The 25,770-nt window shown below is 40.5% G+C and overlaps 1 protein-coding gene across 4 annotated transcripts in view; it reads left to right on the top strand.

Annotated features, from left to right (window-relative positions):
* The window catches only part of SIPA1L2 (signal induced proliferation associated 1 like 2), a 238,632-nt gene that overhangs the window by 37,940 nt on the left and 174,922 nt on the right, over positions 1 to 25,770 (top strand). For 3 of the 4 annotated variants that reach the window (XM_012506652.2, XM_030812675.1, XM_030812673.1), the window contains exon 2: positions 20,113 to 20,155. The exons of the other annotated variant lie outside the window; for it this stretch is intronic. The gene's annotated coding sequence lies outside the window, so the exon portion shown is untranslated. The remainder of the gene's footprint in view (positions 1 to 20,112; positions 20,156 to 25,770) is intronic. 4 annotated transcript variants of the gene reach the window in all.

The raw sequence follows: 25,770 nt of genomic DNA on the forward strand, positions 1-25,770 counted from the left end.
GCACCAGCTGTTGATTTTTATTCCTTGCTTTTTCCCCACAGCCAGCTCTGCCCGTAGCAGCTCTACCACCGTCTCCCTTCCCCTCTGGTGGCAACGCTCTCCTTCGTTCATGTTTTACCTTCACTTTTATGTTACCAGTTCCATGGAATCAGTAGGAGTCACACTCTATAATCCTGTTCTAGTCCGACTGGGCAGATAGAGTGAGGTCATCAGAAGACTGGAGGGGAGTGCTGAGGATGCTGCCAGGGTGGGGTTTTGAGAATTAATAGGGGGCTGAGGTCAGGCTTGTCGGAGACAGGAGGTTAGAGATTACTAGAGGGTCAGAGGTCCCACCGCTTGGGCAGGAGGGCAGGAGGGCAGGAGCCAGCTGAGCAGGGCTGACTGAGGGGCCTGAGCTTGCCCTTGTGGCTTTGAGGCTAGGCCATTTAGACTGTGCCTGCCCAAGCAGGGTCTGCCCTGGGTGTCCACGGAGTATAAAGAGGCCCCTTAGGTGAGGGCGGTGCAACCATTTGCTGAAAGGTGACTTTTCTAAAGACCTATTCCTACTTTGAATATTGCTTATTTGACACGATTTAAGTGGGATGGTTTTTTTTTATTTTTTGTTTTTTTTGTGTGTGTGTATGTGTTACTGAGAATTTGTATGTTTTCATTTAATTTCAACAACTTGTTGGAAAATGCTGGCCACTCTGACTTCTAAGATACTTAGTGACATTTTATAGATAGTTCGGATTGTTTCTGTGTAATCATTTGAACAAAACCATAACATCATTTTATGAAAAGCACACTGGAGATGGTAAATTCTGAAACCAACCTAAGATTGGTTTCAGAATTCTTACTCTGCGAGCTACATTTAAAAAAATGTAATGTCTCCAGGTTAGGCCTTAAAATGAAGTGCCCCCATTAATATCCTGCTTATGTTCAGGAACATCTAGAAAAAAATCTTAGCACAGAAGCTGAAAGCACACAGCCCATGCGTGCTGAGCGGGTTCCTCACCCCAGCCTTTCTCCCAGGCTGCAGAAAGGACTCAGGAAATGTGGCCCGTCATTATTACTCATGCTTGTTAAAACAGGAATTGACCAGATACCTCATTTTAACATTTTAAAGATATCTCTATGAGAGTTGAATATTTGACTTAGTACTTTTAGAAAAATACATGTTACTGTTTTTCTTAGATGTGATGTTTTGTGTTTGTTGTAAATGTGTGATACAATATGTAATAATTTATGCAGCCCCTGAACACGCTGTCTTCAGAGTCATTTTGCAGCTGCTGTCTGAGTTTCCTAAGTCATTTGGATTTACTTGGGTGTGTTCAGCCCAGGTAAAACTTTGGATCTACCTGGATGTGTCCTGCACCTGCACCACTATTAAAACCGAGAATTTCCTGAGGTCAGGAATTATAGGGAACTGATTCTCTTCATTACTTGGGACTAATTTCCCCTTCTTCCATTTTTCTAGTCGTACAACAGAAGACTATGAAATAGAGGATTTAAGGAGAGAAGAAAAGGGCATTTTCACCTTTTTTTTTTCCTGTGAACATTCGGAGAGGATAAACTGAAGCTTGAAATATTAGTGCTCATTTTAATTTTATATTAAATTAGTTTTATTACAAGTTTTCTAAGGTTCTTTATGGAAAGGTTAAAAAAGATTTGTGGTTGTTGTTTAGTTCTAGAAAACCTAGCAGTTTACAAAGTTTTGGGGTAACAGTAAACATTCCTTCCTTGGAGTCACTAAGTTTTTCTTAGTCTTTCAATACCTGAGGGCCAGGAGTGTATAGACTACATGATAAATCAGCTTTTTATTTTATTTTCACATATAAACCAGAGTTAATTTGATTTAAGATCAACAGACTTGATTTATAAAAGAATACTTGTATTTTTAGATCTGAACATTTTAGGTGGCTACAATTTTACCCCAAATTAAGAACCTTTGCAAACCAAGTGGCAGGTGGTCTCATTCAGCTATACCAGTTGAGATGTGTTTACCTCTGGAGATGGAGTGAAAGTAATTGTATCTGGCAGATAGCAGAGGAAAATTGTCTTCACGGCTAATTATTCAGTGACTTCTATCTATGCAGCTTCCCATTTTAATTCTGACGGTAAGTGTCTGCAAATGTCTGTGCTAAATATTCCTCTTGCTTTCAGACAGCCTCTAAGTAAGTGTGTGTGTAAGAATTGATAACTATATTTTTTTCCTTCCTTTTCTCTGGTAGTTTATTTTTAGTAGTAAAATAGTGGCAATGGATAATTCAGTCATGTTTTCCTTCTTTTTCTTATTCTGGTCGCCCCTTCCTAAGAGTGATTAGTGGGGAAAAAAGGGACACAAGGGCTCAGTCCCACTAGAAACACCCATAGAAGTGGCCCTTTATGATGGCAGGTGGCACTTACAGGCTTAGGCTGTTGCCATTTCAACTGTGTTCTCATTTCTTTAAGCAAGAGTCTCAGCCAGTTCTAGTAAATTAAAAATTAAAACATAAGAAGTGACTGTTGTTCCTCTTGGGCCAGGATAAACTGGATTTTAAAGTAGAGCAACCTCGGTTCACTGACTCCTTGGTCAGGAGTTTATTGGTACAAGGGCTCGGTAGCATTTTCCCCTCTCCTTGTCATAAGGTACCGCATCTTTTTGATTTTCTTAGACTGTGCCCTAACATGGCCTCACTAAGGAGACTAGAAAACTGAGAGAAAACCGTGCCAGTCAGTAAACTGCATCAGGAGGCCTAAAGAGAGAGCTTAAAGGCAACACACAACAAAAGGCAGAGGTGCCAGACGGCTATGCCATTCTGGGTTAAAGGTTAAACCTCGTCCTCCCTGGAGACCAGCCAGAGGCAGCCACATTCTTGGCCCTGGTGGGGGCTGCTGGCCCCGAGGGCTCCACTGCTCACCCCAGGCAGACCCAGGGAGGAGCCAGGTTTGGTGTAGAACAAGTAATGGGCAGCACAGTACTCGTGAGTAGCAAACCTTGCAGGACTGATCCCGTCATGACCAATATGGAAATTTCAGTACTCGAGTATGTGTGTGTGTTGATCTTCTCTCTGAAATATAAACAGCTAAATTATTTTCCAATTTGATCAAGGAAATAGGGAATTACATGTGAACTATTTTTGTAATAGGCCGAGTTACTAATTTTTGTTTAACTCTTTCCATTTAAATGCTTTTGGCCGTTTTGTCATTGTTCCTATGTGGGCTGCTATTTTCAGATAGGGTGCTGGAGGTCAGTAAGGCCAAGAGAGACGGTGAGCACTCATCACTGTTCCCCTGTGTTGGCTGCACTCCAGAAAATGGACACACACCTTGAAATCAACCGTGTTCTGATTTATCAGGCTTTCCTTTAACCAGCCCTTTAACTTGGTCAAGGTTTATTCCCTTTTGTTTGTTGTAAACTATGTTGAGGAAGCTCTTACAAAGCACAGTCCTTCCTGTTTGTATTGTCTGCATTTTAGGTTGATGGGGTGGGTTTCATTTCTCTCTTAGAGTCACTTCTCTAATCCAGTTTCTTTTGTCTAATGCATGGTAAAGAATTCACTGTTTGATATCGTGACTGACTTTTGGTCTGCTGTTAGTTGGAAGATCTCATATTCTTTCACTGCAGGACCATTTTTTCTCCTTTTTTTTGTGGTGGTAGAGATATTGGGAGGAATGCAGGGATGGAACTAATTTGTGTGTGGCTGGTTCCATGGGTGAGGCCCAATGCCATGTGCTTCTCTAAGCCACGTTCCCCTTCAGGAAGTAGGTAGGGCCCGAGAGCTGGGGTCTGAATCAGCATGTGACATCAGGTCCACTGTGTTTCTCCTCCATACCCTCTGCTTTCCAGAAAACAGTGTGTATGAACGCCAGCTCACTTTCTTCCAGCAGTCTTGTTAAAATGCTGGTGCTATCACTGAGTTAAATTTCTTATTTCTCCTTCAACTTTATTAAGTTTGGTTTAATTTATTTACTTTCTTCAGACTCAAGTTGTATACGAAAATAAATGGAGCTTTATTGAATCTCACTGCTCAATTGGTGACACACACCTTTTAGAGAAATAAAGTCAAGAGTCATTTTTATGGGGCGTCTTGAGATAAACTCTTGAGGGGTTTTGCGTAACCTGCATGGGAGGGCCCTGGAGGTGGAGGTGAGAGACTGTGGGAATGCGGAGGTGAGGACTGTCTGTTCCGTGGTGTGCTCTAGCAAGGTGTCTGGGGACTTGACTTCCCTTGTGGGGAAGAGCATAGGAGAGGTGGAATTCCCGGCTTGCGTCGCTGGATTGCAGGCACACTCCAGTGGGCTCTGGAAGCCCTCAGAGGAACCCTTGACTTGAGATAGAGCAATGACTTCCTGTTCTGCTGTGATTCGTCCTCCTTGGCTGGATGGTTTCTGAACTGCTGCAGGAAGTGTCTGTTTAGCTGTGCAAGTACTGTTTCAGGAATTAGAAGTTGTGTTTCCTTTCCTGAAACGCATATGCCTTACTATAGATAAGGAGATTCTTTTTTCTTTTTTATAGTTCTTATACCTCAAGCATGCCATTTTTCTAAACAGGAGCCTATATGTGAATGCACTTACCAGTTTTCCCTGGGTTCAGTAAAATGGATTTGTCTGAGATTCCTATAGTAAAGTTGTTGACAGAGAGTTGAGGGAAGATCAGGTGAAAAGCATCCAAGTGTGGAATCCAGTGGAGAACAGAGCTTTGCCCATTTAAGTGTCTGACAACTGAGTTATTTGTAAGTTATGCCAAGGATATTTTTAGAACTCAGTATCTTATCCTTAGGTTTCCAATTATTTTGATTCCCCAACAGACTCCAAAGGGTACAAGAGAAGTGAGATTGGAAAAAAAAATTTCTGCGAAGAAAAGCTCAACTGAATCTTAACTATGGTAATTAATTGGCAGAAAATCAATAATTCAGTGAGAAGTCTCAGCCAATGGTGGCGAAAGACAATGTAGTGAATGTTAGTGGATTTGGGAGAGTATACAAATACCAGTGAGCTAATTGGGTGAATTTACATACTGTGTTACTGTAGTGTTACACAAGACTAGTCATTTGGGAAATTGATAGAAGATTAATGGAGATCCAAATGTTTAAATAGTTTAATCATTGTCTGACCCTAAAGAGAAACCTCAATGAATATGTATTTGGCTTAATGAATTGAAATGAAACTGCGTTTTGTCACCTGATGATGAGGAAATTTTAGCTCACCTGCTTTATATCTCAAATTCTTTTCCATAAACCTGCCCCTGTGTTTCCTTGTGGGAACTGCCACCTAAATGTTTCTTTCAGATAGTGCTTCTCAATTATTTTAGTCTCACGCCTTTTTTTTTTACACTCTGGAAAATAATTGAGGACTTCAAAGAGCTTTTGTTTATGTGAGTTCTATCAATCACATAATCTATCATATTAGAAATAAAAAAGGGATTTTAGAAATCATTATTGAATTTAAAATAACAATATACCCACCTATATGTTAACATAAATAATACTTTCGTGAAAAATAACTTTTCCAAAACAAAGACGCTTAATGAGAAGTATGCTTCGTTATTTTTTGCAAATATCTTTAATATTTGGCTTATTAGAAGACAGCTGGTTTCTTGCCTTGCATCTGCATTCAATCTGTTGTGATATGTTGCTCTGGTTGCCATCCAATCAAAGAAAACCTAGGCTTACAGTTTTGTAAGTTTGTAGTTGGAAAAGGGAGTGTTTGAATTTCCTTTCAGATAATAGTGGATCTTCTTTGATATTACACTAGAGAACTGGTATCTCAAAGTTTGGTCGAGATGTATGTAGATCCTGAAACCCTATCTATGAACTTTAAAAACTCTGTTTTATGTGTTATTTTGAATATCATGCATTGGCCACTTAGAAAATCTCCCAAACATTTATACATTTCACTTGTAATATCAAAAGTTCTTGTCGTGAATCAGAAAATTCTTAAGTGTAGGGAAATTGTCAAGATCACAGTGGATATTCAAGTTTTCAGAGAGTCTAAAATTTTCATAAAAGCTGAATCTTACTGTTTTCCTCGAAAATGGGCCCATTTTGTTCCTTTCTTTAAAATGCCTGCCAGATAGCCTTGTCTGAATCACCATTGTGTGTATATCGCTCTGTCAAGTACAAAGTTGGGTTCAGTGAAGAAAAGTGGCTCATCACCTCATAGGTCCACCCCACAGGTGCTGACCCTTGCGACAGCCATCAATATATGCTGCGATGGGGCTTTCCCTTCCATGACACAGAGTGACAGAGTGTGTGTGCTCAAGAGTCAAGGCATAATAAAATCAGTTTTTTACTTCTCCATTGTATTAGTCCATTTTCATGCTGCTGATAAAGACATGCCCGAGACTGGACAGTTTACAAAAGAAAGAGATTTAATGGACCCACAGTGCCACATGGCTGGGGAGACCTCACAATCATGGTGGAAGGTGAAAGGCACGTCTCACATGGCGGCAGACAAGAGAAGAGTGAGAGCCAAGTGGAAGGGATTTCTCCTTATAAAACTGTCAAATCTTGTGAGACGTATTCACTGCCAGAAGAACAGTGTGGGGGAAACCGCCACCATGATTTAGTTATCTCTCACTGGGTCCCTCCCACAACACGAGGGAATTATGGAAGCTACAGTTCCAGACGAGATTTGGGTGGGGACACAGCCAAACCATATCATCCATCAAGGACAATAAGTGAGGTAACTGACCTCTTCATTTATTTTAACTGAAGTTATGTGGTAAGATGACAGCTAGTAAGTACAGTTTGGGGCCACTGCCTTGCTGTGTGGTGAGGTACACACATTTTTACATGCTGTTGCTCTTGTACTGTTGATGCAGTATAAAAAGGCAAATAATAGCTTTAGAATTCTAGTTTGACCTCACAGATCCAGTTAAAGAGCCTCGGGGATCCTAAGGGGCCCGTGGTTCATACTTTTTGAGAACCACGACTTTAAGACATACGGGAAAGGTGCTAAATGAGACAGAACTAAACTTGATTCGTTATGAACTTAGTATTACAGAAATGGGTCAGATACCTCATATGTGTGGTGATAGACGTGTGGGGCCGTGTGGGAGGGATGTGTACGAGAGTTCCTGGAGTGTGGCACTTTCACTGGGGCTGTTGACTCCTGTGTCCTGAACATCTAAATCTGCACCTGGTATATCAGTTCATACTTTATGTAGCAGTTTGAATAATTAGGGCAAGTGTAATGGCTGCATAAATTCATTAGTTTTTAAAAAGTCAAATGCGTTTTGTGTTCATAATAAAGATTAGTCAAGGTAATCTTTTTGTATTATAAAAGTAATAAAGTTGTGAAATATAGCTGCACAGCCCTTCCCATCCCACCTTCCTGTGATACCGTCATCCTCAGTCTCCCTACCCTTGTATGTCTGTTTCCTATTACCATCAAGGCCCATGACACCAGCTGTGTAGACGTACTCCAAAAATAATAGACACAGCCTTTATCATTATTCGCTTAAAAAGCCAACCAGTGTTCTTTCCCCTGATTGGAAATGTGCCCAGTATGAAGGGACAGCATCAGATTGGTTATGTAATTGATGCTGTTTGTGACAAAGACTCCTGTTTCACTCCTGTTTTCCCAGCAATTTCGCATTGTAACTAGGTAGTGATGATGTTTGCTTGTTTTCTGTGTATGAAGAATCACAAGTGTGTTTTTCTTGGGTGGCTCAAGAAGAGAAAGCTTTCATGTCTAGAAGAATATCTTGTTATTTCTATAAAAGCTTTTTAAAAATTCTTCATTAAAAGAAATTTTAAGTCATTTAGAGTAGCTATTTTTGTGTGAGTTGATATTTTGACCCATTTTATTTTTCTCTTCAGTTTTCTGATTTGTGTGATTACATGACGAGCTCTTCCTGTGAATCTCGAACACTCAGGTTGGAGTCGTTCGGTCTTTGGAGCCTTTCGGGAGGAAGCCAGGTGCCCTTCAACTGCCCTTTGCATTAGGACTCCCTGGTAATAACTGTGGCAATGATGGACTTGTCTAGATAAAGTGACATCTGATAAAATATTAATAAATACATTATAGTGGACACCTGCTTCTGAGGATGTGGATGTGTGAAACCTAGACATTCAATTTATGAATGTCTTTTTAATTGAGTGCTCTGGACACAGAGAGAGGACCCACATGATCACTGAGAAAATATCAGAGTACAGGTGGCAGAACTGTGGCAGAATCCCCTGTGCAAACTGTATCTCTGTGCGGAGACAGAGCTAACAAACAGGGTCTCAGGGAGAAACCGAGTCTTGTGCTTTGCTTTCATGCGGGATTTTTCTGAGTTAGCTGATGAAGCCAAGCTAAGTAAATATTATCTTCTTTTTGTGTTGGCCTTTTGTTTTGAAATATTCCAACTCTATTTCCTCCATAGTTTTCTCTTTATTGCTGTTATTATTTTTACAGATTAGAGGTACCACCTTTTCCAGTCTTGCTCATCATGGTTTTTCCTACTTCAAGCTGTGAACTATTTAATTCAGTTCAGCAAGCATTTTTGGAGTGTTTGCAAGTCAGTAGCTGTGTTATTACCAAACCTGCCATCTTTACTTTCTGCTGTTGCTGTAAGCCCTTTGATTTGCATGTTCAGTATCAGCACTCTTAGCAGCTTCTTCTCTGTGTTTGCCTCCCTTGGTAGGCTTTTAGATTAAGGGAATCTTGTTACGGAGAATGAGGCTTCCAGGATTGGCCTTCTTCCTCCTTTGTTCTCTTTGTATGGTTTCATCGTTTTACTTTACTCTTTTACATGTGCTCAGAGCTTCCAGTATCAAGCTGTTTCTTGGAGTAGGAAGTAGTTTTGGAGATGAGAAACACAGAGAGAGGAGGAGAGAGAATATTAGAGAAGAAAATTATTCTCTTTTGATCAGTTTCCATTATGCATTAACCGTTGGCCTGTCCCTTTCCCCACTGCCTCTTAGACACTATAGGTCTTCATCTGTGCTTATATAATGAAGTCTGAATTGTTCTGTGGTGATCCTATGACCATTTCCATAGATGAGATTGTCAATATCTTCTTTTACTTTGGGGAGAAAGGCACTTAGCTAGAAAATAAGAGTAAGCCTCCAGAAGAGTATATTCTGCTATGTTTATAGAACTGTCATCTTTGGTTCTAATACATTGCTGCGGGAAAATTGATAGAGGTTGTGTTTACTTGAATACAGCAAATTACCTAAATGGATAGGTAAAGATTATTCACTTTTATTACATTTCAAATGGTTTCATTGTATTTCCCCAAATTGTACATTTATTACAGAAGTTAGCTTTGTGTTTCTACTTTTAGGTATATAAAAATCAAGATCTCTACCCCAATTGAGGAGATATATAATGGTTTAAATCTGAACACTGTGAAGTAATGGGGCTTAAATGAAATATCCCCTTACTACTTAGTGAATGTTTGATATAAATCAGCCGCAATACTTCCTCTCTCCCCCATATATGGATGGCAACATAGTTATATAACCTTCTAATGATGGATTTATTTATTCTCTTCCAGAAGTGCTCAAGCCTATTGTAGACAAATCTCTACACATTTATTTTTCTTTTTAAATTTTTCTTCTGTCTGGTTGACCTAACTCATCACAGCTTTCCATCTAGCGTTTTGTATAAGTAGTCATTTAAGTATGATTTAAGAAGTTCATCTGATAATGGGTACTTTCCCTTTGTAGGGGCCAAGGGAAAACTTCCCTGTCACCCTCTGAAGGTTCACTGAAAATCACTGACAAGAGGTAGATTAACGGGAGGAAAGGCATACAGATTTGTTTGATCACAGTTTTATATCACATGAGAGCCTTCAGAATGAAGACCCAAAGATACAGGATAAACTGTCCATTTTTATGCTTAGGTTCAACAAAGTATGGTCAGCTGTGCAGAAATATGATTGGACTAGGCCAAGACGGGCAGATCACACGGTCTCTATTGAGACCATCCTGGCCAACATGCTGAAACCCTGTCTTTACTAAAAATGCAAAAATTCACTGGGCGTGGTGGCATGCACCTGTAGTCCCAATTACTCAGGAGGCTGAGGCAGGAGAATCACCTGGGAGGTGGAGGTTGCAGTGAGCAGAGATCACACCACTATAATCCAGCCTGCTGATAGAATGAGACTCGGTCTAAAAAAAAAAAAAAAAAGACTGGACTAAAAGGATATGACTGATTGCTAACCGACTGAATGGGGAAGCCCAGCAAGGCCTGTCTGTCTAGATTCTTCCTGGCCTCTCTAAGCATGTTCTCCTTCCTTCTGGTTATGGTGCAGGACTCTCTCTGGAATGGGCATCTTATGATCTACAATCAAACGTGGTAGTTCAGATAATTTCTTTATGGCCAGTTTTTATACAGAGAGTGGAGAAGAGTTAATACGTTTAGGTTTTATGGCTAGTTTTGGGCAAAAGGGATTCTAGTTTCTATGACCTGTCTTGGGGAAAAGGGATTCTAGTTTCTATGGCTTGCTTCTAAGGAGAATGAGAGACCAGAGACAGGAGGGCAGAGAGAGCTCCTTTTGAGGCCTTTGTTATATCATTTTCTGAGCCCCAGCATCTTTCAGTGTCAGAAAACAGAGATAGTACTAGTAGCAGAGTTATCAATTTGAGACAGATTTACCTTTCATGGACACCTGTAGTCGTTTGAGTGAATTTAGACTTCCTTAGTTTATTACAGTTGCTTTTAGTAGCTGTCCTTAAAATAGAGAATATTCTTGAATTTAACACATACAATTTATTCTCTCCTCTCTTTATTGATTTAATGAGTACTATTTCAGGTTTATAATAGAATTCCCCAGTCTTAAAATGCTTATGGCATTGAAACATCATTAAGTTAGAGCTTTATTCAGCCTACACAGAGAATGGAGGACACTGTGGTTTTCATCGTGCTGCATTTGACCATGGATGGTCTTTACGCTGTATCACTATTCAACTCTGAAGATAACTAATATAAGCTACTACTTCAATGAGTGATATTTTCTCATTTTTAGTGTTTTGCTTGTCTGCAAGCACATGGTAAAAGCAAACTAGTAAATAATGGAAAAACCCGTATCAGCTATATATGCTAAATTTTATGTCCTGTTTTTTTCCTGGATAGGCATGCTTGTGGTGATGTATATTACTTCCTAACTTATATCTTTTCTGCTAATAAAATTGACCCTGCTTCCTATACTAAAATGATATCATTATTTGTAATGTTTTACAAATTGGGTGGAAGAGGTGTGCGTTCACCAAGCAACATCATGACTTTTCACTGCTCCGCCCTTTACCTAGGCAAGTTGGAAGAACAACTATTTGAGTGTGAGAACAAGAGCACCAGGACAAGAAGCTAGAAAAATAAATAGGAGATATTGCTAGTGGCCTGGTTGCCTTGACTAGAAATTTGTACTTTGTGTTCACTGTGGAGTAGTTAAAGCTTTTTAGCTTGAATTTAGCAGGGATGTATTGGTTTCCAACGAGTCTTCCTTATATATCTTGTTTGTGGGAAATACTGAAAGAGCCATAGAATTTTCAATACCACATGGAGGCTATCCCAATAATCACAATAACTTAATTATTTATTCTTAAAAGCTCAGAGAAGAATTAATATAAAAAATTATGGAAACCTTTATACACTGTTGGGGGGAATGCAGATTAGTTCATCCACTGTGGAAAGCAGTTTGGAGATTTCTCAAAGAACTTAGAACTACTATTCAACCCAGCAATTCCATTACTGGGTATATATAACCAAAGGAAAATAGATCATATACCAAAAAGACACATGCACTCATATGTGTATCACTATGCTGTTCACAATAGCAAAGACATGGAATCAACCTAGGTGCCCATGAGTGGTGGATTAAATAAAGAAAATGTGGTATATATACACTATGGAATGCTGTGTAGTCATGAAAAGAATGAAATCACGTTGTTTGTAGCAACATGGATGGAGTTGGAAACCATAATCCTAAGCAAACCAATACAGGTATAGAAAACTAAATATTACATGTTCTCATTTATAAGTGGGAGCTAAATATTGAGCACCTATGGATGTAAACATGGGAATAATAGGTACTGCAGACTACTAGTGGGAGGAAGGGTGGGAGGGAAGGAAGGAGAGGATGGGGTAAAACACTATCTCTTGGATACTGTGCTCACTGCCTGGGTGCAATATACCCATGTAACAAACCTGCACATGTACTCCCTGTATCTAAAATAAAAGTTGAAAAAAGATTATGGAAAAAGCATAGACAGTGAATTAAATTAATTGTGACATCATCATCAGCAAATGTTTCTTGAATGCAACAAGCTTGCCTGTTTATTCATTTCACCAACCATTTATTATTATGCATAAGACTTCTGCCCATTAAGAATTCATAGTTGAAGATGCAGACATATCTATTAAGAAGTTACATAAGAGACTGAAAAATGTTCCAGCAAAAGGTACAAGTAGTATTCTAAGTGAGTAGTAGAGAGGAAGAGGACACTTTCTAGCTAGGACGTTTTTCTTTAACAGTTTTTCCCTTGGAAATGTCTGAGAAAGTTTTGTGGGGAATGTGGGGCTTTTAGGCGCAAAGGATGCTGCTTATTTTGGGTAATGGGAACATCTTGATAGAAGGGACAGAGGCAGAAACCTTTAGGGCATACTCATTTGGGAAAGGTCATTTAATGCGTATTCTGACTGTCAGGTAGGGAAGTTGAGTTAGGAAGGTACTTGGGCCATATTATGGAATTATTTGAAGGTTATTTTGAGATTTAAGTTACGCATAGTATAGTTTTGAATAGATGTGTCTGTGTGAGCTATTGGTTATCAAAGAAACCCAACTTAAAGTAACTTAAAGAAATAAAGGCATAGCTCAAGTAACTGGGACGTCTAGGGGTGGCATACTACAGGCATTGTTGGATTCAGGGGCTCAAATATTGTCAGAAGGCCTCTTTTTTTCCTCTCTCTCTCTGTCCTTGCTCTGCCTTCCCCGCGTTGAGCTCTGCATAACAGCCCTTTCTCTGTGGTCTATGAGACAGTAGCCAGCAGCTGCAGCCCACACCCTCCTAGCTTAGTTCCTTTGGCAGAACTGAACTTCTTAAGATCCTGACATCATCCCAGAGAAAACTGTAGATGACCTTGCCATGGCCTGCACATATCCTTGAACTAGTCACTGAGCTGAGGGAATGGTGTGCCCAGAGCAGCTCAGGGGACAGCATGACATCAAGGGCAGGGATCGTTCCTTACAAGAACCAGAATGGAATGTGGGAAAGGGACACGAGGCGGACAGAAACTTTAGCTGCCATGGTTGCAGCACAAGAGGGAGGGTAAGAGAAGACTGGAGCTGTTAGCCCAGGTCGGGAACATGGGTGGAGGAGCAGATTTGTCGGGAAGGATGCAGACTCCATCTTCTGCATGTTGAATTATAGGTGCTATGGGCCATTCATGTGGCAGTTGGCTGTGAGGGCACAAAGGAGAGGGATAAAGTTAGTGTTGTAGCAGAATAAGGGATTCATGATAGAGTGAGGGGAACCAAAGTATTTTATCCTGAAATATACCTTGACATGTTTCAAGATGGCTATTCACTGGGCTTGAAATAGAAGAATAGCTGAAAAGCTGTCTTTTGTAGGGGAGATTTGCATCTGTAGGGAATCTGCATTAATGCAGCCAGGCTTTCTCTAAGGCCCTCCCTTGTCCTGATCTAGGCAAGATTAACTGAGAGTCTGACACCTATAAAGGTCTGAAAAAAAATTTATCATCCATTCTCTCTGAGGGCTGCTACCCATGTGAGGTTTCATCTGCATTATGAGGCAACCTTTGCTAGCCAGGACTCCTCCCCTTCCCATAACCTGTCCTGTCATCGTAACTTGAGGTACCATCATAACCTGTTTTTGGCCATGCTCCTGTCAGGCATTTTAACCAGAGTGATTCCATCTTGAACAGGGGCTGAGTAAAATGAGGCTGACACCTACTGGGCTGCATTCCCAGGAGGTTAGACATTGTTAGTCACAGGATGAGACAGGAGGTCAGCGCAAGATACAGGTCACAGAGACCTTGCTGATAAAACAGGTTGAGGTAAAGAAGCTGCCCAAACTCACCAAAACCAAGATGGTGACAAAAGTGACCTCTGGTCATCCTCATTGCTCATTATATGCTAATTATAATGCATCAACATGCTAAAAGACACTCCCACCAGCGCCATGACAGTTTACAAAAGCCATGGCAACACCAGGAAGTTACTATTTAGTCTAAAAAGGGGAGGAACTATGACTTCTTGGATTGCTTGCCCCTTTCCTGGAAAACTCATGAATAATCTACCCCTTATTTAGCATATAATCAAGAAATAACTATAAATATACTCAGCTGAGCAGCCCATGCCCCTGCTCTCCCTGTGGACTAGCCATTTTTAAATTCTTTACTTCCGTAATGAACTTGCTTTCACTTTACGAATTCACCTCAAATTCTTTCTTGTGCGAGATCCAAGAACCCTCTCCTGGGGTCTGGATCGGGATCCCTTTTCAGTAACACTCCAAGCCCCCCATTCTTTCTGTAACCCCAGAAAAAGCTTCACCCATCTGGCCATTTCCTTGAGTTCTTTTGTGAGACTTCTGTTCATATTAATATATTTGCTTTTTCTTCCATTAATCTGCCTTTAGTTGATTTTTCATCGAGCTTGGAGAGTGAAGAGGAAGTTTTCCCATGGCTCCTACAATAGCATGGAATAGGGAAGCTCATTGAGGAGGATCAGAGGTTAGATTGGATTGCATGAAATTGCTGCTTTTTTAGGTCAAAAATGGAGAACCATTGGTGGTTTCATATGGTTCAACCTATTCCATGGATTCCCTTATGGGAATGGCTGTGTTCTTCCTTCAGCAGACACTTGCTTATCCTGTAGGAAATGCCCTGCCTCCCTCCTCTTTTCTTCATCTCTTTTGGAAAATATGTACTGGGTGCTTTTTAAATATAGAGTATGTGCTTAGTCCTGGATATGTGGTCATGAACTGGACCTTGCTGGTGTCTAGAGTCTAGACCGGAGTGTTTTGGGGCTAATAGAAAACTCTGAGGTGTGGCAGTGCAGGGCTGCAAAACAAACACAAACAAAAACAAAAAGTAGCCTTTTTTTGATGCTGGCTTTCCCCACATACTAGCAAATCCATCCTAACAGTAAGTAGAGAAACGGAGCTTGATGGAATATTTGTGTTCATTTCAGTGGAAAGAAAATGTTTGCCTTCGCTTTCTCAGAACTTTCTTTTCCGGAGAAAACAGCTGATGAACCTGCTGGTGAGAACAAAGAGCCAGACCTCTGTTTGTCTGCAAATCTGGTTTTCACACAGAGCTTCCTGATGAAGTGTGAGGAGCCTCCTCTCAGTGATAGACCAGGGAACAGGGGAGAACCTTTCCCCCTCACACTTGGCATCACAGCACCTGGCCCCAAGCTCTGTTGCTTGAGAAGATTGTGCTGCTGAAAGCTCATTTCTTTTTTTCCTGTCTAAAGGCAAAACAAGGTAAAATACAATAGTCAGTTGCCTCATATAAACCACCTGCTCAGTAGGAAATGAAGTAAAACTCTGCAGTCCCTATTGCTACTTGAAGAATTTGTGGTTTCCTTTCCTGTCAGTAAACAAAAGCCGTCAGTTAAAAGAGTGGAACATTAATTGTTTACAGGATGTTTGCTGTATCAAAGGAAGGAAAAGTGCCTCTTACAGACTGTTCATTGTGTTGGGGATATTACAACATCAAGTGTCTCTCCTAGAGAAGAGACATTAAGCATAAGATATTTAGTCACAAAACACAGACTGTTTCATTAACAGGACTTTAAAAGACTTACTTTGTAAACTCAAGTTGATGACTTCATAACGTATCAGCATAAAGAATATAGATGAGAGTAGAAAGCTTCCTTAGAGAAAAAATGGGGTCCCAAAATTTTGAAAAATATTGATGCTTCAGAGGCTTTGAGGTTTTTTAAATTGTAGAATATCATGCCTTTTTTTTTTTTTTTGCAAGAAATATTTATCTTATATAGTTCAGTAATGTATTTTAACCTAGGCTTCCACACGTCGCCTTTCAGTACAGGCATACTTTGGAGGTTTGCTTATTTCCCAGACAACTGCAATAAAACAAATGTTGCAGTACAGCAAGTCACACAGATTTTTTTTTTTCCAGTGCATTTAAAAGTTACAGTTACACTATACTGGAGTTTATTAGGTATGCAGTAGCATTATGTCTAACAAATGTGCAAACCTTAATTTAAAAATACTTTTTGCTAAAAAATGCAAATGATTATCTCAGCAAGTCAGTCTTTTTGTGGGTGGAGAATCTTGTCTCTGTTGATGGCTGTTGACTGATCAGGGTGGTGGTGGCCGAAGTTTGGGCTGGGTATGGCCATTTCTTCAAATAAGACAACAATGAAGTTTGCCACGTCAATTGGCTCTTCCTTTCATGAAAGACTCCATGCTGTTTCATAGCATTTGACCCACAGTAGAACTTCAAGACTGGAGTCTCTCCTCTCGAACCCTGCCAAGCTTATGTAATATCCTAAATCCTTTGCAACAATGTTCATATCATCTTCACCTCTGTCTCAAACCAGTTTCTTTGCTCCTCTACAAAAAGCAACTCCTCATCCATTCAAGTTTGATCATGAGTTTGTTGCAATTTAGTCAGATCTTTAGGCGCCAATTATAATTCTAGTGTTCTTGCTATTTCTTCCTCTATTGAAATGTTGAGCCCCCGCCCCAAAGTCATCCTCGAAGGTTGGAGTCAAATTCTTCCAAACTCCTGTTAATTGTTGATATTTTGACCTCCACCCATGAATCTTGAATGTTCTTGATGGCATCTAGAATGGTGATTTTAAAAGGGTTTCAGTTTACTTTGCCCAGATCCACCTGAGGAATTGCTATCTGTGATAGCTATAACATTACGAAAATTACCTCCTAAATAATAAAACTTAAAAGTCAGATTTACTTTTTAATCCGTGGGCTGCCGAATGGATGTTGTTAGCAGGCAAGAAGCAGTATTCATCTTGTACACATCTATCAGAGTTCTCGGGTAACCAGGGGCATTGTCAATGAGCAGTAACATTTTGAAAGGAATCTTTTTTTCTGAGCACTAGGTTTCAATGTGGACTTAAAATATTTAGTAAATGATGCTGTAAACAGACGTGCTGTCATCCAGGCTTTGTTGTTCCAATGATAGAGCACAGGCAGAGTCGATTTAGCATAATTCTTAAGGGCCCGAAGATTTTCGGAATGGTAACTAAGCATGAGTTTCAACTTAAAGTTACCAGTTGCGTTAACTGCTAACAAGAGAATTGGCCTGTTCTTTAAAGCTTTGAATCCAGGCATTGACTTCCCTTCTCTAGCTATGAAAGCCCTATAGGACATCTTCTAATAGAAGGCTGTTTGATTTACATTGAACATTTGCTGTTTAGTGTAGCTCTCCTTGTACCTCACGAACCAGCCTCTGCTACCTGCAGACTTTTCTTCTGCAGCCTCCTCACCTCTCTCAGCCTTCATTGAATTGAAGAGTATTAGGGCCTTCCTCTGAACTAGGCTTTGGCTTAAGGAAACGTGGCTGGTTTCATCTTCTGCATAGAACCCTCAAACTTTCCCCATATCAGCAATGAGGTGGTTTTGCTTTCTTATTATCATTTGTGTGTTCACGGAAGTAGCACTTTTAATTTCCGTCAAGAACTTTTCCTTTGTATTCATGACTTGGCTGTTTGGCACAAGAGGCTTAGCTTTCGGCCTGTTTTGGCTTTTGACATCTCTTCCCCATTGAGCTTAATTGTTTCTAGTTTTTGATTTAAAGTGAGTTGTTTGACTCTTCCTTTTACTTGAATACGGAGAGGCCGTTGTATGGTTATTAACTGGCCTAAGTTCAATATTGTTGTGTCTCAGGGAATCGGGGTGTCTGAGGAGAGGGAGAGAAACGGGGGAGGCTGGTTGGTGGAGCCATCAGAACACAATATTTATGGATTAAATACACTGTTTTATATGAGTGTGGCTCATGCCACCCCAAAACAGTTACACTAGTTCCACCCAAGATCACTGATCACAGGTCACCACAACAAACATAAAAGTAATGACGAAGTTCAAAGTATTCTAAGAATCACAGTGTGACACAGAAACACCAAGTGAGCACTTAGTGTCAGAAAAGTGGTACCGATAGACTTGCTCCATGCAGGGTTGCCACAAACCTCCAGTCTGTAAAAGACACAGTGTCTGCAAAGCGCTGTAACATGAGGTTCACCTTACACCTAGTACTGTGTCTGAGTCCCTGACGGTACTAGATGTCCACTGATGTTACGTAGATTGAGACTGTTGTGCAACCATCACCATCATCCATTTTCAGACCCCTTCATCTTGAAAACTCTGTATCTATTTAACCCCGTTTCCCCTCACCCCAATCCCTGGCAACCACCATTGTACTTTCTGATTTTATGAATTTGACTTACTCTACATACCTCATATAAATGGAATCATACAGTATTTGTCCTTTTTGTGACTGGCTTATTTGCTTAGCGTGGTATCTTCAGGGTTCATCTATGTTGTAGTTTGTGTGAGATTTTCCTTCCTCTTTAAGGCTGAATAATATTCCATGGCACGTATTTCCCATATGTTGTTTCTGCATTCATCTAATGGGCGTTTGGGTTGCTTCTACCTTTTGGGCCACTGTGAATAATGTTGCTGTGAACAAGGCTGTGCCAGTTCATCTTCGAGATCCTGCTTTCAGTTCTTTTGGCTGTATGCCCAGAAGTAGAATTGCTGGGTTATACGGTAATGCTGTGTTTAATTTTTTTTTAGGTACCCACTATATTATGCATCAGATTTTTAAACTCAGAACTGTCTACATTGGTTACAAAAATTGTCAGTGAGAATTTCTTTCCCCACCCTAATCCTAACCACTGCACAAAATCTTACATTTAGCCGCAGTTGAGGGACTACTGGTAATTTTTCATCTACTGTTTCTGTGCTTCATAAAAATGGAGACAGATTGAAAAAGGAGGGCTTTTTAAAACTAAGACTAGTCATAGCCTTCTCAGTAGGTGACCTTACAGTTTATCGCCTCTCAGAGTGAAAGGAATCTGTTAATGCTATGCTGGGTTAACAGTCGTAAACTGGTTCTGTCTCCGGGGTGCCCTCCTTCTTGGGGTCTGTCTTGTCTTTTTAAGGAAGCAATGCTGGATCTTGGCAGCATTTAGAGAACCACACTGTCTTCATAAACCCATGTTTATATAGTTGTGTCTGAAGTGTATACTCCACATTGTTGCGTTTTGAGTCCATGCAGTGTCAGGGCTGAGTGTGAGCCCTGGGGCGCTTGGCTGTAGTTGAGTTTGCAGAAATTCTTACGTTGATTATTTTTAAAAATGATGTGTTGAAAGCATGATCTTAGGAGTCCAGCTGACTTGAGTTCACATCCTGCACTTGCTGATTCGCCTGGGACAAATAACCAGTCTCTTGAGTGCCAGTTTCCTCGACTAGGGAGGCAGAAAAGGCCAATTGTTTTTTTCTTTTAATGTGGTGGTGAGTTTGGAAATAACATTATATATAGTTTGGAAATAACTTTATATAAAGTGTTTTAGTAGAGTGTCTAGTACGTAGCACTGCATACCTAATATTGGCCATCGCCATTATCACTGAAAGAAGATGCGGTTCAACAGAATTTAGTACCAAAATGGATACCTGGAGTTCTCAAAATTTTTGGTTTTAGAATTCCTTTGATGTTCTTAAAAATTATTGGAATTCCATGGAGCTTTTGATTATGTGGCTTATCTCTGTTAATGTTTACCATACTAGAATTAAAACTGAGAAATTTTGAAAATATTTATTAATTAAGAATGATGGTAATAACTCCTTTATATTTTATTATAAATAGCATTTTATGAAAATAATTATTTTTCAAAACAAAAATTGATGAGCAGAATGATATTGCTTTATACTTTTGCAAATTTCATTAATGTGTGGCTGAAGAGAAGACAGCTGGATTCTCTTACCTGCTTCTTCATTCAGTCTCTTGTGCTACCACATGTTTCTCAACCTCTGGAAAACTCCATCGAACACTGGGGAGAGAAGAAGAGTAGAAAAGATAAATAGTGCCTTGGTATCAACATGAAAATGGTTTTGACCTTGTAGACCCCTGGGGATTCCTCAGCCCACATGTTGAAACCGCTGACCAAGAGTTGTTCTGGGAGTCTGAATGGGTCTCTTTCTTCGTTTGTAGGTTCTTGCCAGGCTGTGTGAGCCCGCTGCTCTTCCCCACTCAGGTAAGCCTGCACGCAAGGCATCCTCACTTCAGAGAGGCATGTTGATTTTTTAAATTGGGGTTTTGTGTCCCACTAATTTTTTTTAAAAGATTGTTTTGGTTTCCCTAGGCTGACAGAGTGTATGTTTTTATTTTGTCACTCTTCCACAGCAATTACATGGGTGAGCACTGTTTTCAGAAAGCTCATTTGAATTTTGGAGTCACCTAGTTTCAAAGCCTCTGGAGGCTTTGAAAGGAGTCACTGAAGATTTCCTGTGAGCATCCCTGAATGCGTTTAAAAGGATCTGCTTTTAATAATTGGTTTGTATGTTGTCTACATGGAGCATCCCTTGTATTAGAGGCACAACTCAGGAGCATGTTGGTGGGTAAAGAGCTGCCAAAGGCTTCTCTCCTGGTATAGGATGTGCCCTGGACCCATTGAGAGCGGCCATTGTGAGGAAGGTGATCAAGGGAGTGGTGGGGCAAGTCCAGCCTGCTCTGCCTGGGGCCGGGGGCACTGTCACCTAAACCCCTTCCTTGGCTGCAGAGTAAAGGCAGAGGGGCTCCCTTACTTGTGTGTGTGCACAAATACTGCATTTCCTGTAGCAGCAGGAAATAAGATGGGCTTGTGAAGGAGCCTGTCGGAAGTAACCACCCCCAGGACATTTGTCCTCCAGCTTTGGATTGTCAAAAATGGATTCCCATCCTTTCCTCTCAGTCTGTGTCTACACAACAATGCACACAGGCACATGGCACATGCATGCACCCACACACACGGTTTTCAGGTTACAAACTTCATGACCTTTTACCCCTAAGCACTTCAGTGCAATAGAGATATTTGCTTGGGTAACAGAGGTTTAGTTACCAACTTCAGATAGCTTAATATCGATTCCGTACTCACACCGAATCTATTATTTGTATCCCCGTTTTACCATTTGCCCAAAAATGTCCTTTGCAGCATCATTCCCCTCCATATAGGGTCCCTCTAGGGTCAGGTGCTGCATTTAGTTGCCGTGTCCCTTGATCAATCTTTATTTCCACAGCCTTTGTCTTTTATGCATGTTGGTGCATTTTGAGGTCTGTGGCCTGGGAGCTTGCCTTTAAAAAATGATTTGAGGGGCTGGGCACAGTGGCTCAAACCTGTAATCCCAGCATTTTGGGAGGCCGAGGCGGGCGGATCACCTGAGATCAGGAGTTTGAGACCACCTTGACCAACATGGAGAAACCCGTCTCTACTAAAAATACAAAAAAAAATTAGCCGGGCATGGTGGCTTACGCCTGTAATCCCAGCTACTTGGGAGGCTGAGGCAGGAGAATCACTTGAACCCGGGAGGCGGAGGTTGCAGTGAGCCGAGATCGCGCCATTGCACTCCAGCCTGGGCAACAAGAGCTAGACTTTGTCTCAAGGAAAGAAAAAAAAATATATATATATTTATATATATCTAAACATTTAAACTGTGGCAGAATACCACTGGAGGAGGGGTGGATATCCACTCCGAGTTTCTTATAAATTGTGAATACATAAGTACAAACATGTTGAGTGGTGAAATTGTGAAAATCCTTACAAGAGAAGAGGTGGAATGGAGGAGAGAACAGTAGAGACAGACTCTGCCTGAAAAGAATGTGTTCCCTCCTAATGGGAATCAAGAGACTTGACTGAAGTGCTAGTGAAAGCCCTTGAGACTGAGTAAATTCTGATGTGGAAGTAAAACGAGGGAGATAGTGAACATTTTCAGCATAGGAAATGGGAGGTGCTTCCCACCTAGGTTTGAGGAAAAACCAACACATTGTACGGCTGCCCTTGTCCCTCCCAGTTCCTTGGTTTCCTCTGAATCTAAGCGATGAGTTCTTTCTGTTACTAGCCTGCTGGCCAGCTAAGGGACACCTCATGCTGCCCGGACACAGCTGGGGACCTTCTGGCCTTTACTGCACTTTGGAGTACTGTGGGAAATAGGCACTGCGTGGACTTCACACTTTCTGAATTTCCCTTAGTCGGGTGTATACAGAAGTGCACTAGAGGACATGGTCTCCAGATTAATTTCTTTATGGGTAATTTTGATGAGTGAAGTTCTGGAATATGCTACTGTATACAATAGGGAGCATACTTGTGATGCGTTGTGTTAGCCCCTTTTTGTGTTGCTATAAAGAAATACCTGAGGCTGGATAATTTACAAAGACAAGGGGTTTAATTCACGGTTCTGCAGGCTGTACAGGAAGCATGGTACTGGCATCTGCTTGGCTTCTGGTGAGACCTAAGAAAGCTTTTAGGTAGAAGTTGAAGCGGAAGCCAGCATGTCACGTGGTGAGAGTGGAAGAATCAGACAGAAGGGGGAGGTCCCAGACTCTCTTAAACAACCATATTTCATGTGAACTAACTGAGGGAGAACTCACTTAACCCCAAGGGGATGGTGCTAAACCGTTCATGAGGGATCCACCTCCATGATTCAGTCATCTCTCACCAGGCCCCACCCCCAACCCTGGGATCACATTTCAACATGAGATTTGGAGGGAGCAAACATCTAAGCCATATCATGTGTGTGCATGATTTTAGGCAAACTTCGTTTTGCCAGAAGTTCTTTAGTTTTTAAATTTGTAAGTATATTAATTTCAGGTAACACAGAAATGTATAAAATGGAGCATAAATCTCTCCTGCAGTCTCATTCCCCAAAGGCAATCACTGTCAATCAACAGACTTCTCAGAAATCCACGTGTACACTTAAAAAAATTGAATTATTCGATATGTACTATTTTTGACCACAGATATGTTGTACATTGCCTTTATTTTCACTTACCAATATATTGTAGACATCTTTTCATTGTCTGGTTTTAATGTTAAAAAAAGTGTTTTATCTTTTTAGTGTTTATGTTCTAAAAAATTGATACTGAGGTTAGGTTTACATGCTATTGGCCACTTGTATTTGTTTTGCTCATTTATCTTTTGAAGTTTTACATGTACTGATATTTTTAATCTCTATTCTGGATATTAGTCTTTTGTCACATGTAACAAACAAGTATTTTTTCCAATTCTTAGTTTGCCCTTGAGCTTTCTGGAGATACCTTTTGCAATAGAGTAGTTTTGATTTCTCTTTTATCAAGTATGTCAGTCTCTCAGTCTCTCCCTAAGTTTAGCTCCTTTTTTTTTTTTTATAGTTTCTAGCCTGATTCTCATGCTAAGAGAAAACTTCCACACTCCACAATTATAAAATTACTTTCCATATTTTAGTTTTAAATTTGCATATGATACTTTTTTTCTTTATTTTTGCCTGTGGTATGAGTTCCAGATCTAAATTTTTTCTAGTCTGTTAGTCCAACTCCAGGTATTCTCTCTTGTTTTAAAATTAAATTTTATTTATATTTTTACTGTTTGAGTTGCTTTTGATTTGGATCCATATGATGTCTTTAAGAGCATAGAGGAAAGTAAAGCTGTGCTTCCTTGAATAAGCTGCTGTGTCTCAGGTAGTCTTTTTTCTCAGTTGAAAATCCATTTCAAATGCTATTTTAACATGGATTACAATTGGACCGTAATTAAAGGGGACATCACAAATCTGTACAACATATCTGTTGATAAAAAGTATGAATGAAGTTCAGTTGCTTTGGTTCTTTTAGTTTTTCTTTTGCAGTGACCTTTATTCTCCAGTTAACTTATATGTAAAGAGCACCTTGTTTAAAATCTACAGATTTTGTGATGGCGTCAGAACCGAGGAGATGGCATACTTATTACTGACTTGTTGTGTATTCCTTCGTAGATGATTTTACCATTTGATGCCCTCATTTTCCCATTGGCGAAGTTAGAATTTGTTCACTTAACCATCTTAAAGGCTTAGAAACTTGTTTATCAGAGGATTAGGAGACTTGTTCTGTGGGAGGAATCAAATTATTATCATGAGAAGTGACTGAGACAAGTTTGGGCTGAGCTCCAAATTCTTGTCCTTACAAAGATGAATAGAATTTTCCGAGATAGCTGGCACTGTAGTGTTACAGAGTTCTGTGTTTCAGCTTTCAGACTTCTAGTAAGAATTTTTAACTCCTTAGGTGTTTTCTTATCAGAAAGGTGCTGTTTTGATGCCTGGAATATTTTGTTCCTTCTCTCTGCTTTCAGCTTTACCTTCCGCCTTTCACCCTTTGGGAATCAAAATAAGTATTGGAGGGATGGTGCTAGGCTTCCTTTTGATCCTGCACTTTTTTATTTTATGGTCAGTTTCGTAAGGCCAGTAGAATTCTAGACTGGAATGGATCTTTAGAGGATCCGTAATTTATCTTTATTTATTTATTTATTTAGAGATGGAGTCTCGCTCTGTTGCCCAGGCTAGAGTGCAGTGGTGCCATCTTGGCTCACTGCAACCTCCATCTCCTGGGTTCAAGCGGTTCTCCTGCCTCAACCTCCCAAGTAGCTGAGACTACAGGCATGTGCCACCACGCCCAGCTAATTTTTGTATTTTTAGTAGAGATGGGGTTTCACTGTGTTGGCCAGGCTGGTCTCGAACTCCTGACCTCAGGTGATTCGCCTGCCTCAGCCTCCCAAAGTGCCGGGATTACAGGTGTGAGCCACCATGCCTGGCCTTCATCAATTTTTAAAATGTTCTCAGACTGAGTTTCTCATTGTCCTGCCCAAGTTTCTGAACAAACATTCTAGTTGCTAGATCTCTACAGGGGGAACGACAGCATCCTTTGCCTGCTTACAGCAGGTGTGTGCCATCTCTTGCCAGGATTGGGTTGTCCAGAACAAGTCAGGGGTGCTGGTGCTTGATCCTTCACTCGGGTGTTTGACCACTGGGACATGCAGTTGCCTATATATAACATGTTTAGATGATTTCATATCTCTTCCTAAATTCCAATTTTTTTGCTGCTTATATCTGAATTTCAGGGTGGGTAAACACAAACACTTTCCAGATTATGTTTTGAAACATTTTATTTCATATCACACTATCAGCCAAATTTAGAAAGCTGTAGCCACCTCAGGCAGATGGTCTTAAAATCTGAAGACCTCAGGGGAAGGAGACTGTGGGCTCTCAAGAGTGATTTCATACAGTAAATATTTACCGAATAATTTCTGTAAGTGCAGTACTCTGTTAGTTGCTGGGGGAAACAAGATGATGAAAAGGCAGCCCTTCCCCGTCAAGAGTTTATAATCTAAAGGGGAAAAAGCAAATATACATAAATAGCTCTGATAAAAGGTTCAGTTGCTGTAATGATGAAATACTGGGAGAATACCAGTGAGCTGAGATGACCGTGGATCTGTGTGTCCTCCAGGGCGCCTGACATGTTGTAGGCACTCAATGCACACGTTTGGGTGGATAAATGAACACATGTAGACATGTGCATTTTGGTGTACTTTATTCAGAGTGAAAAAGATGTATAGAAAGAGATAATGTGTTAGATTTGCATATGGCCTCATAGGGTTTGAGGATTTGATGAGGTCATCAAGGGCCTGAGGCAAGCTGAGCAGAAATCCAGCCCATGGTCCACTCCATGTCCTCTTGTACCCAGGACGGCCCTGCCTGTTCCTTAGCCTCCTCTTCCTAAGGCTTGGAACACTCTTTTTTTCTGCAGCACCTGAACCCATTGCACAAACAAAGTAAGATTTGGTCCTTAATTCAGTAGGTCTATGAGAGTGAAAAAAAACAGTGTTTTTTCCTC

The sequence above is a fragment of the Nomascus leucogenys genome, chromosome 5 (genome assembly GCF_006542625.1).
Source record: "Nomascus leucogenys isolate Asia chromosome 5, Asia_NLE_v1, whole genome shotgun sequence".
NCBI lineage: Eukaryota > Metazoa > Chordata > Mammalia > Primates > Hylobatidae > Nomascus > Nomascus leucogenys.